Below are 15,087 nucleotides of genomic sequence, written 5' to 3'. Positions count from 1 at the left end.
CTCAAACACTTTATGGAGAGTTTGTTTAGGAGTTTGCTTCTTTTATGAGGCCTAATAAACATAAAAACAACCAATTATGTACATTTATTCATGCCTACATCACCTATCCTCGAAACTAGTGCCATTACATATAGAATCTTGAATTTGAATAAATCAAACTAGAAACTAGAAGTTTTACACAGTGAAATTTACAAATTAAAACACAGAAAAGTGCAGAAGCACAGTGCCGACTTTGACCTGATTTGGAGGTGCCTTCTAGAGGTCAAAACGAAAAAATCAGAGAACGGTCAACTATCCATTCAAGTATAGTTTCCAGAAAAATTTGAATTTCTGAATTTGAACCATGGGAAGGCCTTCAAAAATCCATTCTCCCAAGGTTGCTCCAAGTGTGCAGCTCATGTCAAAAATGGGTCCAGAATGCTATTTTTTTTCCACTTTTTTGCACTTTTCTCAAAAACTAATCCACCTATGAAAAATCAGAGAAAATGGGTTTTTAGAGGATGGAAATAGCTTTCCAAAAATGTAGACCTTTCCTGAAATAGATGCTCGAGGAAAAAGCGCAATGCCTTGGAACTGCTAATTTTTTGAATTTATCTCAAAAATTCTCAAAAAAACAAAAGTGCTCAGAATTTACTCAAAATTGGTTGGAAGCTATAAAAATATGTTTATTAAACCTTAATAGATTCTTCAGAAAGAATCTCCAATTTACCCTCATCCTTTTGGTCTTTTTTCGCTTCCTTGAGCTTGTTTTCAAGCTGCTTTACCTTGACATTGGTGATCATGATTTGAGCTTGGTAGTGGTGCGCCATATGTTTAAGAAACTAATTATCTCTATTTTCCTTCTCAAGTAGATTCTTCAAGTGTTGATTCACCCTGTTGAGCCAATATTCATTGTCTTGATTGATCTCAAGAGCAATTCTGTCTTCTAGGTCTATGTCTTCATTCAATAGGATGTGTTCTTCCTCTTCTTGCAATGCCTTCTTTAAGCCCTTTGTTCTTGGCCTTTTCCTCTTTCCTTTCCCTTTTTATCCTTCAAGCTCACTTGATTCCATTATTTCTTTTCGCTTGCCAACATGCTGCAATAACTTGGCTTGTTCTTTTTCCATGATCAATTCCTTTGCTTTGAGCTGACTATTCTCTATTCAAGGAATGAAATACCATATCTAGCTCTTTCCATATTGAGTCTAAGCTCCTTGATTTGATAGTATTTATCTCTGATTTTATGTTGCATGCTTGAAGTCTGACCCTCTGCCTCTAAATCAACTAGCTCAAACTCATGCTCAACTGTGTCTTTATCTTTTGTTGCCGGTCCCAGCTTTGTCGATGAAGAAGGCTTGGCCCCTTTCTCACCATGAGAAGAAAACACAAGCCTCTGTCCTCTCTTGTACACCTTAGTCACCTCAGGCTTAGGTACTTTAATTTCCTCAACTGATTTGTTAGAGGACCCCACCTACACTTGCTGTTTTGGTATGCTAGAGGTTTGAGCTACTATATTGGCTTCATGTCATCTTAGGGTAGTTTCCACAAAGGTTTTCTAAGTCATACCTTTCTTTGCAAGCTGGTGAAGGACTATAGTCTTGATTAGACTATGATGAAACAGGCTTGGGTATTGCTCCTTGTTATTCATTTGTATTTTCTCTGACATTTTGAAAATGCTCCTGAATAGGTAGTTACACATGTTGAGTGGCTTTTGAGAGGTGAAGTGCATTAGGAGGCGAAAATGATAAGCATACAACCTGGAGAATCTCCCTTCACATGTAAAGAAGTTCATGATAACTTCATCAAAGGGGCATATTTCTCCAATAAGTATCTGAAAGGCATAGTGTGATTATGTTTTTCCATGTATGGTGTTTTTAATAAGGGCTTGTACTATTCAAGATCTAGGTTCATTCCCTTGAACCAATATTCACCATTGTTTGGTAGCACTGTTGCAAGTGAGATGGAGGCCACTAAAAAAATGAACTCAACACCAGCAATAACAACACTTTCACCCTTCAACTGAGTTGCCACCCAGTTTGTTAACTGTTCCTGAAAACCCACCTCACTCACCCTTTTACAAAACTCCAAGCAATGTACATCTTCAAAGAACTATTTGATGAAAGGATAGCAGTTGATTTCATTACAATCTGATGGCTCATATCTGAGGATTTTCCCTCCCTTATGATGTCTTTTCCTCTCTGGTGAAGATTTTGCCTCCATGATGACAAAAAAAAACCTAGCAGTAGGCAGTGGGAAAAAGTGTGAGGTGTGAATGAAAATGAAGTGTTGTGAAGGTGGATTTTGACAAAATGATAGAGGAGGTTTGAAAGAGGTGGATATGAACTTTGGAAGCTGATGAAAAATGAGTGAAAAAACTGTGGAAGAGTGATCTTCTTGCAAGGAGGAAAAACATAGTTTGTAATAAAAAATGCCCAAAAACCTCAAGGAATGAGCTAGGGTTTTACTTTTGGAGAGGTAAAATTTTGCATTGAGGTTGATTGAATGGTTAAAATGGTTTAGAAAACATGTATATAGGTGTAGGGAAACATTTTACATGTTTAGAAACCAAAAATAAAAATGGCCGTTATCACTCTATCATTTCCCATGAAAATTTTCACTACAAACCCTAATTTGAAGAATCATTGGCATGAAATGGTTTTGAAAATCAAATGAGGGAGAATGATGGTGTACTGACTTGTTTCTTGGCTTAGAAATTAATGAAATTAAGTTTGCAAGCCAAAAAATGGAATTTGGGAGAGATTTGGGTGTTTTCTGGGCACTCTATCCCCTGCGCAGTGCTTTTTTCCTGTGCGCAGCGTCTACTCTCTGTGCGTATTGCCTTGTTTCTGTGCGCAACACCTCAAGGGTTTTTCCAAATTTGCCTAAGAAACCGACTTTTTCTCTCTTTTGGATAGGAGAGCTCAATTCTCAAGAGTGAATAAGAGGTAAATGAACCAAGTTTGGGGGCCTTTGAGTTTATATAGGAAAAATTATTTCTCTTTTTAAAAAAGAAATGGGGCCCACAAACCTTTGAAAACTAATTTTTCACTTTTGAAAACAGAGTTACCTTTAAAATTGAAACCTGAGCTGCCTTTTCACTTTCCTGAGTGCTAGAACTTCTTCTTCTGGAACTTTTTGACCATGAGAATATGATGAATGTGTGATAAATCACAAATCAATACTCAAGAGCCTCTTGTCATGCTCTATTCACTGCTGGATTTATTCATGAAAATGATGGACCTTGGAAACCCTAGTGACCTAATGGATGACCTGAAACTAAATGGAATGATGTTGATGATTGACATGTTTTTATTATGACACCCTCATAAAAATGTGATAGTTGACCAGCATGAGTGAATTTCCAAAAGACTGACCTTATTTCTAGACTGAACAAACAATGACCAAATTTTGTTGTGTAAACCTAGTGACATAAAAAATTTGATTTTGATAGTCTTGACAAGCATAGTAAAAGCACATTTGATCCAGGTGACAAGCTAACAATACTCACATCAATTTTCACTGCAAATGAGCTAAGGTATCTTTGAAATAACATTATCCACTTGTCTGATTCATCACTGTAATGAGCCAAGGTATACGAATTTAAGGGATTCTGAAAGAGAAACTAGTAGCTAAAATTATTTATGCCAACACTATGGAACTAGAGGGGATGGATTCAATGGAGATCATTACCTTGTGTTATGTTTTCCTAAGTGGAAGAGGTCTATCATTGTTTGAATCTTGGGTGAGATACCTAGAGAAGCTTTCAATGAGGGAAAACATTGTTGGTGTCTGGTTGTGGATATATTTTTTAGTATTATGGGTTGGTATGTATGAGAAATAAATCCAATAGACATCCTTCATCCCTGTGGTCTCATAACCCAGTTTGGGGGTGGCATTTACAGCAGATGCCTATTGTTGGGAAATTGATCACTCATTTGTCACTAATTAGATAGATATATTCATGAAAAAGATGAGGGATTATCATCATTATCATGCCAATTCTCTCTCTTTTTTACCTTTTCTAAATAATTCCCTTGACATGTTGAATTTTTATAACTACAATCAATATTCATCATTGAATTAAACCACAAATATGGGGGCATGCCTTGAATACCCCTACCTTGTAGACCTTGTCAATATCTTTCCAATGGTCCAAACAAAAAATTCCCCCCATCAATGTTTGTAAGTGCATTTTCCCTTTCCTGCATTGGTGTATCATAGTCATTTGTCATGCATATCTTGTGAAAATTTTTGTTTGAAACTCTGTTATGAGGTTATTGTGGTGATAAGCTGAAATATTCAAAGAAATAGTCATCATGAATGGAGGAAATCCTAGTTATCTTTTCAAACAATACATACTAGAGCCCCCTAGTAGATCAACAATCTTCCAAAGCTTCTAGATTCTTGATGATATGTATGAAGCCTCTACGAGCACTTGCATCCTTGTGAGATCTCTCAATTGTGAGAAAAATAGGGTCTACTTTCAACCATTTACTCATGTAGGAAAAGGAAGAAGACAATAAATCTATAAACATTTGCAGCTCTTTATCAGTTTTTGGTTATAGAAGAACTATGCCACATTAGACTATATGATTTCCTGTACAACAATGTGAAATTATTTGATAAATGAGACTCAATTTAGATTCCAAAGTGGAACAACTTTACTTTGTAGGGAAACAAACTTGTTACAAGATGACTAATGAGAAAAACATGCATTTGTAATGCAACTACAAAATATACTACTCGAATTGATGATCTATATTAGTATATGTCAAACAAAAACTAAATTCAGTCAGCTTCAGTCCACTCCTAAAAAAAACATATTGTAGGCAAACGAATTTGCAACTAACCAACCAATGTGAAATGAATTTTCAATGAAATTATCAAATGTACTACACAAATTGATGATATATATACCAAAAACAAGAGCATTTATCAACCAAAATTAAGACATCACGTTTGTAAAATGCTAGTCATTGTACAATCAACTACATCAGATGTTATCTAGTGTAATATGGCTCCAATAACTTGATCAATTACACCATGATAGGAAAATAAAATACCTAGAAGAGCTTAGGATACCTGCTGGAAACAAAAATAAATCAGGGAGGACTTCATCTACAGATAGGACAAATGTATGTGAAGGAAATGAATACCACTCAAACAAGTTGAGTGGGGGATTTCACAGGTGTTTGTGAATGAAAAAGGTGGAGCAGAAGCCTTAAAGCATATGATGAAATAAGAGGAAAGCCCCCAGTACAATGTACTTACAAGCCTATAGCCAAGTGATAATTTGACAACAGACTCGAACCGATCACAAATTTTTTCTGTGCATATGTATTGTATTGTTTGAGGATTAAACACAGTCTAAGAAGATAATTAATGTATCAACAAAGTGATCAAACCAACCTATATCAACTAAGCAAATTGCAAATACTTACAGCCCAGGATGGACAAATTCTGTGTAAAATTATTTTTCATTAACAGAAAAAGAGAGTATATTAAAAAGACATGGCAGAAATTGTTTAAAAAAGTGCACAAAGGTAATCAAAATTACAATCAGAAGTAGGAAAAACCTGTATTTTGCATGAACTCTTGCTTCCAAAAGAGAAAAATATGAACCAAAAACTTGTGCTGCTTGTAAATTTGAAGATTTGTTCTTGTGAAAATCAGACAAAATCGTGCATGGAAGTAAGTTTAACAGCTCAGTTGTGGTGGGATCAATCGTGGGATCAGAATTGCCCTATTTATACTGACTGATGAGATCAGATATCAGATGATGGGGAGGGGTCAACACTTAGTTTACTATGAGCGACTTTACTCTTACTAACTACTTTCACCTACTTCAACAACCTATATTTACTGACAAAATCGTGCATGTAGATATCCTGCTTGTGAATTTGTAAAATGATATCAATGAAAAGTTTGAAATTTTAAAAAATCATGTATACTTTCTATTTTTGGAAAAAAATGGTATTTGGAATGGAATTGTAAGTAAAAGTTCGATATGAATGCATGCAGTGAAAAATATAATTTTCTATTTTTTATTTATGTCAAATAAGGAATTTAGTAATTACTAAAAGAAAAAAATGTAGAGATTTTTCCTTATTTCAATTAAGGAATTAGTTCAAATAAAGAATTTAGTAATTATTAAAAAAATTAAAAGTAGAGTTTTTTCTTTATTTCAAATAAGGAATTTAAGAATTTATTAATTATTCCCTATCTCTATTTTTCTAGCAATATATACTTGTCTCATATAAAACCTCAAGCAATATGCTTGGTAACACCCTTGAAATAATATTTACTCTCATTTATTAAATATTTTGTATTTCCACTTTTCACCTCCACTGACAAAGAAATAATAAATCTAGTCAACAATGAGTAAAATCCATCAAAAGTGCTACCTAAATTCATAGTTATTTGATCTATTACAAATAATGAAACTATTTGTGAAATTAAATATTTCAATATGTGACATAGTAATCAAGATCATTTATGGGAATTCTTACCTATAACTATTCATGTGATACATAAATCTGGTTCCATTACAAGAGATATTGAATAATCAGGCCATGTTCATTTTAGCAATGATATAAACAATAAGATGGGATCCTAGTATCTTCTTTACAAATTCTCATTTTGGATAGTCTAATAAAAGGTGTTTTATTTGACCTTTGGTATTATTTAAGTTTATATTGTAACTTCTCTCCTATACATATTTATTTGCTTCTTGTCAAGCATGTGGTAGCCCTTTGCCACATTTCACCATTATAAAATGGCCTATCAATTTCCACGGTAGCTTACCTAGTCAATTAATTTGGCTATTATATCCACTATTGACCACTTGGGAAATATCACATTAGTTTAAAACTTGCTTACTCGGTCTAACATACAGATGAGCTTGTAGATTGAAGCCCTAATGTCTCAATACCCCATATCTTGAAAGGCCAATGGTCGGGCTATCAAGCCACCAGGCCCTTGGAAGAGGCTAAAGAGTGTCATTAATACTAACTAGTTGATATATTAACATCCAAAAGCCCAACATCCATGTTGTCACTATATGGTTACCACCTAGACATCACCTCGGTGCCAAGTCAACCTCCCATTGCCATGTCAACATGCCACATCACTTGCCACATTGGTATGCCATGTCATCTAGACCCACATTGATGCCCATCATAATGAGACGTTAGCATGTCAAATCAACTGCCACATAATTTACATGCGGTATCCCCGGGTCCACATCCACTCACCACATCATTACTCTATCGATATCAAGGTTTCTTGTTGGTGGCTAGTGTCCTACTTACTAATGTCTACTACCCAATATTGTGACATTTTGATAGGTCGATGTACCAACAACTAATACATTGCATTAGTGTTGGTTGACCTTGAGGTGTCCTTAATACAGTTAGCCCAAAATTTGACCTCTTTATGGACTATAGTCCCCAACCATCAATTGAGAGTCCTTGAACCCTCTATCTCCATGGTCTAATGGATAATGTAGAATAATATGTTAATATCGAGGACATGTTTGACATGGCATCTAGGTTAGTTAGGGCTTTTTGCACAATTAGGTGATGGGGAGCACTATTTTCCATCATTATAAACCATATATATATAGATGTTGTATGGGTGTTAATGTAAGGATTTTCCCAACAAGGATGGCTTTTATTTGGGTCTTGGACATCATCTGAGAAGAAACACCATTATCATCCTAGGGCCTACAAGTGGTTTTTAAGGTTTAGTAATAATATAAACTATGCACATGGTACAAACCACCTCCCAGTGCCTCTAATGTGAATAGTTTATTTGATGAAAATGTGAGTTTATATAATTTATAGAATGAAAATGTGATTTTATATTATATGGTTTATATTAATAAAATAAAAGTGCCAATTAATATAACTACTAGCAAATGAACATTTAAAAAAATATTAGGATGGGGACTTTTCAAACATTTTGGTGGGAAAATTTAAAATTTCAAGTTGCACTCTAAATATTTGGTGTTCAACGATTTGGGAAACTTTTGAGCATACAGATAATCTGTGATCCATGTGCTTTGAGGAGCATTAGCTGGTGCACACATTAACTCCAATATGGTTGGGGGACAATCCCCAATGTGGGGAAACCCTTGATCAATTCTTCTTATATTTTCTTCAATAGTTGAGCAGAGAGAGAGAGAGAGAGAGAGAGAGAGAGAGAGAGAGAGAGAGAGAGAGAGAGAGAGAGAGAGAGAGAGATAGTACATTTACAACAGAGGTCAACACTTTGACTTATCTAGATAAGAGCATAGATCATCTCTAACAAGATGATACATGAGATCAGAAGACATGTTGCTTCCACTGATTCTCCAAGGTGACTCCTTCACCTATCATTTTGTTGCATCTCGTCATCATGTTACACCTCATTGTGCTGCACCATGCTGCACATTCTTGTTGTCCCATTGTGCCACTGCTGCACAATGTCATGGTTGTCTCATTGTGCCACTACTACAATTATGTCATGACTGTCCCATTGTGCCACTGCTACACCATGTCATGGTTGTTCCATTGTGCCACTACTGCACAATGTCATGGTTGTCCCGTAGTGCTTTCCATACCATAACAACACCATGAATTTGCTGCACTAAATACTAGCTGTCCCATGTTGTACCATTGTACCATTTCTGTCCCATTGTGCACTATATGCCATTGACCATTGCTGTCCCAACCATATGCTACACCATACTGCACCAAGTTTCCTTTGTTGTCCCATTGTTGTATCATTGCAACACCATGTAGCATTGATGTCCCACTGCTGCACCATACATCTTGTTGTCATATACTATGTTGTCTATAATGTTACGACATTCATCATAAGACTTGGATCGATCATTCATGACTATGATTCAATCCAAACAGCAGATAGAGCATCCTTATTTAGAACATCGTTAAGGATAGTTGAAGTTGTGGCTTCTTTATCTCAACATTTACATGTGAGAGAATTCCTTCCATGACAACAATGGTATTCCTTTCTCAACTAGGGAGAACTCCATCCACTGATCCATATGTCTGACTGTACTATCTCTGCCATCAGTGCCATGCACTACTATGCTTTGCTTTGCTGAGCTCTGCTCTGCTGAGCTCTATCAGCTTTGCTCTGATGAACCATGAAGAAGAAGAATTGATCGAGAATGTGTCATACCATTCTCTACTGACCCGAAGTTAGTTTCATCTGAAGAGAGTGTGTCATATCACTGTTACTGACCCGAAGTTAGTTTTATTGATCCCAAATCAGTATCATAAGAGTGTGTCTCAAACCACTCATACTGATCCCAGATCAGTTGGAGGTCATCCTAGCATAGGGAGTACGGTAGATGCAATGATGCGTCCATCAATAGTACTACTATGGTCCCTAACCCCATTTCCCTGCTCATTGATTAGATGAGAGGTACTTCTCATGAGTCCCAGACTGCATGGGTAGGATGCCTCGACAAGAGAACTAATCATCTTGTCCCACAAGAGAACTAATCATCCTGGCTCACAGGAGAATGAATCATCCTATCCCAAAGTCACCTCGGGGTATCACAGGGGAAGGCTGAGCTATTCACCCTATACACAATGCACCATTAGGGGAGGGTGAGTCACCCTATGGTTGTGTGTTGCTCCAGTAAGTACACCAAGCCCCCTAGATCTCTCAGAGCTCAATGCATGCAACATGAAAGACCCTTATACGAAGGTCTCTCAACGACTCCAAGTCATTCAGGAAAGTCACAGATTTGACCTTTCCCCAAGGCTTTGACAAAATGTCTGCGACCTATACATAAGTCTCAATGGGATGGAGCCTCCTCGCTCATCGACTTACCATATCCCAGATAAGGTAGTATTTGATGTCTATCTGCTGGAGAAATCATCGAATACGGGATTCCTTAATAATTGAATCCCCCCCTGGTTGTCACAGAGGATCACAATGGTATTCATCATGTTACAAACAGCTCATCGATGAGATTCCAAAACCAGGAAGCTTCACACAAGATCATACTCATAGCTATGTATTCGGTCTTGGCAGTGCTTATAGTAATCGACTTCTACTTCTTGCTCATCCATGATATCGAAGTAGAATCCAAAGAGAACCAACACTGAGAAGTTCTCTAGTGATCCTCCACACTTCCTGCCACGTCAACATTTGAATAATCATGCAGCTTCATATTTCCAATAGTGTATCTCAATCCATGAGAGATTGTGCCCTGAAGATATCTCAAAATATTCTTGGCACCAACCCAATGAGGCTCAACCAAATATGAGTTCACCATGCTAACTGCAAAACATATATACGGATAGAAGTTCACCAAGGACATCAATGCAAATGAGTTTATGAAACTCAAAGGAATTTCCCAAATCTGGTCTGGCATCATCACCATATAACTTTTGAAAGTTAAGATCCTCGAGGCAGTCACGGGCTTGTAGTTTACCATTCCACATTCGGAATCCAACTCCCGCTTACTTCTGCAAGTGAGAGGGTTTGCACCTATCAGAGACAGGTCATTCTTAGAAGGTGCTAGTATGATTGGTATATCATCCACAATCTTCAAACAATGGTTTGGATCAACTTCACTCTTAGTGAATCTCAGCTTCATATGACAACTATAAATCCTCTCATATCAAACCCAGGATGATTTGCTTCAAGCCATAGAGGGCTTTCTTCCATGTTGGCTTGTAGGGGCCTGACCCAGGTTCAGAGATGATTTAGGCAAACAAATCCCAGTACTACTGGCCCTTTCGCCAATAGTCCGTGGTGCGTGGACTGAGGTCTCACACGAAGTAGTATGGGAGGGTGCTGGAACCAGGTTTTTGCACCCTAGAGATGTCTGATGGTTTTATGGCAGTCCGTGGTTCGTCCTTGTGCACACGTTGCTACGCGCAACTCTCTGTCCCTCGCAGCCTTCGAGGCTGCCTTCGCGCAGCCATGATCATGTTATTACCAAAATTCATTACCCTTAAACAAATATTATTCAATTACTTAACTTCTATGTGTGAGCCTAATTATACTTAACAGTTTACAGTATTCATATAAATGTGCATGATAAGCAAAACAATACAAAAGCATAAGAAGTAATACAAGAATAGATACACGAAAATTGGAATCAAACTTCTCTTTATTATATCTTTGTGCTGGTTATAGACTCGACTCCGCCCTGCGCACTCAGCTGCAGGGGTCCATGCACTCAGCTACAGACTCTACTAGGCCTCTGCACACTCAGCTGCAGAGCCTTTTCCTACTTTATGACCCAAAACACCCTTATGCACTTTACAGACTCAATATTTCATCAAAACAACTTGATTTATTTTTCTCCATGATTGCCTTTACACTTAGAGCTTCGCTCTATTCATACATTCCCATGGTCTGCGGACCATGGGTAGGCCGACATTACATTATATTATATTACATTACTAAGGGTCGACAACCCTATGAGTCAATCATACACTTTGCGCTCCGCGCAATTCGTGGAGTCTTAAAATACATTTGACCAAAGCCCCCAACACAAACATCGTGACTCGCCCTCGAGTCACTCTGTCGGTGCGGCAATCCTGGCGCGAAGTCCTTCTAGCAGGTCCCGTGCTGCTTGGAGGTGCACTGCACACTGCTCTGCTATTTGTTGGACCTGCTGCATGCATTCCTCTGATGTTGCTTTATCAAGTTCAACTCCCTGCCTTAACGCGTACACCCCTTGCATCTGTGTGAGCTTGCCTTCGATATTCGTCGTGATGGTGAAGGCCTCATCAATCCATGGTTGGAAGCACGCTTTAAGAACTTCTTCTTTCTAACTCACGGCATCCACTTGCTCTTTTAGTGCCCTTGCTTGCTGTATCTTCGCGAGCCGTTGAGTGAGGACGACTGTCTGCGCAGTCCCTTGGACATTGTCATACTGCGCCTGTAGTTCACGCCCCTTTGTTTCCAGGCATTGTATGTTGGGATCCTCCTACAAGGATGTGAGGACATCAAAGGCTTAATCCAACATACTGGTACAGTCTTATACTGCCATCCAATTTCTCTAGCCCATTTTGGATAGCGCTGGCACACTACGCTCTAACTTCTGGGGGCATGGAAGGCTGTGCCTTCAACCACAGCTCGACGATTTACAGATTCAGCTCTAGCTAAACCTTGGTCGTTTCTGCTCTCACCTCGCAGACTCCGGTCATTATTCTGTGGATCCACTTTGCTACTGGTAGATCTTCTAGGATGGTCAATTTTGGGCGCTTCTGTAAGCGTCATCTACCACCTGTTCTAGCCCCTGATTCTGCGTGGCCAGCTCATCATGCTGTAGGCTGAGCTATTCGATGTCTATCTTCTTCTCACTCAGTACTTGTAGCGCGTGGCCTTCCCTGGTGCAAAGCTCTGCTGTTATGCCATCCTGAAACTATTATAATGTTTCACACGAAAGGGCAGCCAAAATTAGGCCCAGTCCCTTGATCCTTCTCACCGCAACTTTATCCATCTCACTTGCTACTACTAGCGTGCCTTCCAGTAACACTACAGTGTTGGCCATCCTTACACGTAGCATTTTTTTTGCTGCTGATGTGCTCGTTGCGACGTAAGTGGCCATGGTTCCTTCCTGTGGGGGCCGCACCTGTAGTTCTTGCAACTGCACCCTTAGCGCCCCCGACACAGTCTACTGCTCCATCATCACTTCTTGGAGTGCTTCCTTGGTGACATCGCGAACCGTTTCGACGATGTCGTAGAGGTCACCTTCAGTCAAGGTGATTGGATCTATGGCCACCTTCGATGCCTTGAACATTTTCCTTGGACCCGATCTTTCAGAGACATGCAACCGTTTTAGTTGAGTCGGTGTGGTTCCTAGGTCCGCACACTCTTCTGCCAGGTCTATGTCCTCTACCTCCTGCCTTGTAGACCCTTTGTGGCCCTCCTATGATGGCGCTGTTGTGGTCTCTGCTGTCTGTGCTATTCTAGTTTCTACTCTCTGCGCTGCTATTGCTACTTTGTCGGCCTTCTTCTACTTCACGGCTACCTCGACTGCCGCTTTTTCATTGCACCTTTTCTAGCTAGCTGCATGACGCGTAGCTTGGCTTCCTCCTTTCTTTGCTAAGCTACTGCCTTTTCCCATTCTACCAAATTCGGGTGCACCACTCCAGAGACCATGTCTCTAATACCGTGAAGATCACGTCATTAGTGGCGATGAATGGGAGCTTTGTCCACTGTTGCGCTAGATACTTTCATGCCCAGACGTAAATGTTGTGCATGTCTGCTTTGAAGTCTACAAAGCTCTGCAGGCTGGTGTGCACTATGGGTAATAAATGCAGCCTCCTATTTATCCACATCCGGATGCTCGAATCCATGAGCACCCAAAAAACCTTGGTCTCACGAATCCTTTTCACATCCTTAGTGGTCCAGAGTGAAGTGTACTTTGCGGTCTCGGGCAAGTCTCGCTTAATACTTAGGAAGTGACTGTCCTTCGACAGTTCTCCCGCTACCAAAAAAATAGATAAGAGCAACCACGTGTAGTGGAAGGTCTTACCGTGCTCTTGGGCCTCCCTACAATTGATCAAAAATTCCTCGCAAAGAAACACAGCCCAGTTGATCTAGACCCCCTTCCCCGCACTGTTCGGCCAACGCAACCACCGGCCCTGGTACTTCATCGACGTGGCATTTCCTCATCAACTTGCCGGCTAGGAGCTGGGTAGCTATGCGCACTTCTTTATCTTTGATACTGGTGATCACATAACCTTGCTTCTTCTTTTCCAACTTATACTTGGTCTTTATGGCTTCCGCGAGAGCCAAGTCGTTGCTTTTTCCCACTATCGTGGCGGGGTCCTTTCCCTTACAGGGAAGCTGAGAAATTCTATGGATGAGGTCGATCATGATGGGAATAGGCTCCTCTAGCCATAAATACCCATCTTGCACCAGGAAAAGTAGCTACCTGATGATGAAAATGGCGATGGGCTCGTGGTGAAAATGGGGTATCCATTGCAGATGAAGTAACCCAACCTTCTCCACACTACGCAACCATTTTCGCAGCTCCAGCATGATTAATGTCCCTTTTGAATTATTTTCATCAGACTCTCCATCGCTAAGTGCGGGAACTTCTCGCTGTCCGCGAGGTCCCAATCTTCAAATTTGAGGGTAGGCACATGGCCTAGGAGCGAACCCTCAAAGGTAATTCCATCAGGGAGGAAGGGGGTCTGGAGCGCACTCTTTGTGGCCTCCAGGTCCTTTGGTACCCTAGCTTTCCCTTTTCGTGGAGGAACATACGTGGGTAACTTTGCTGCAGAACTCATCAGTGGGACGTCCTCCTCGATGTTTTTTACTTTCTCTATTTCGTCAATTAGGTCCTGTAAGTTCTCCTCATCCTCCTTGGAGTCAACATTGATGGCCTTACCCTTTTATTCCATGGACAGTTTCCCAAACCACGAATTCCTTGGGGACATTCAGACTGGTCCCATTATCTATTTGTCTTTCTTCGGCCTCAGTGTCTGAGGTGATTTTGGGATTTCTGGTGCAACCCCAACATCTTCAGGATCATTGTGTATCATATGGGGCTGCGTGGCCTTGCCGACGGTTTCTTCTACAAAGCCCACACCTGGCCTGGTCGTTGAAATCTTGTTTGTACTGGATATAATCTTTTGCAAATTTAAAGGCTCTAATATCGCTTGGCGCTCAACACTCTGCAACCATTTAAATCTCAAATGACCAAGTGTTGTTTTGTGGCTAGCCCTTGGAGTTTTATAGCGCTTTTTGAATTCAAATGCGACTCTTCCCCCTAAATCCAAACCATCAATGCTTCCTTGGTGACAGATTTGCCAAAATCTGGCCCATAACTGCTGTCTTAATTTCCCGCCACCCGATCCATTTTGCCTTAAATCGGACATCTCGTCATGAACAGTTACACCAACGGTCACTTCCCAACCCACCCATGCAACAACGCACCTCCCTGTGCGTGGGTGTGAACCTTGTGATATAATGACTCTGCGCACTCCTCCATTATTGCACAATTCCTAAGCATGTTGTTTTATAGTCCCATGCTCTCTTTCAACTTCCTAGAGTGGTGAGACTGTTCTTCCGAAGACTAGTCAGGTGGTCGCACCACCCGTGCAGAGCTCTATTTCACCC

The sequence above is a fragment of the Pinus tabuliformis genome, chromosome 4_1, assembly GCF_031772625.1.
Source record: "Pinus tabuliformis cultivar Carrire ecotype Pingquan chromosome 4_1, CPIR1, whole genome shotgun sequence".
Lineage (NCBI taxonomy): Eukaryota > Viridiplantae > Streptophyta > Pinopsida > Pinales > Pinaceae > Pinus > Pinus tabuliformis.
This window is presented reverse-complemented; position numbering follows the sequence as displayed.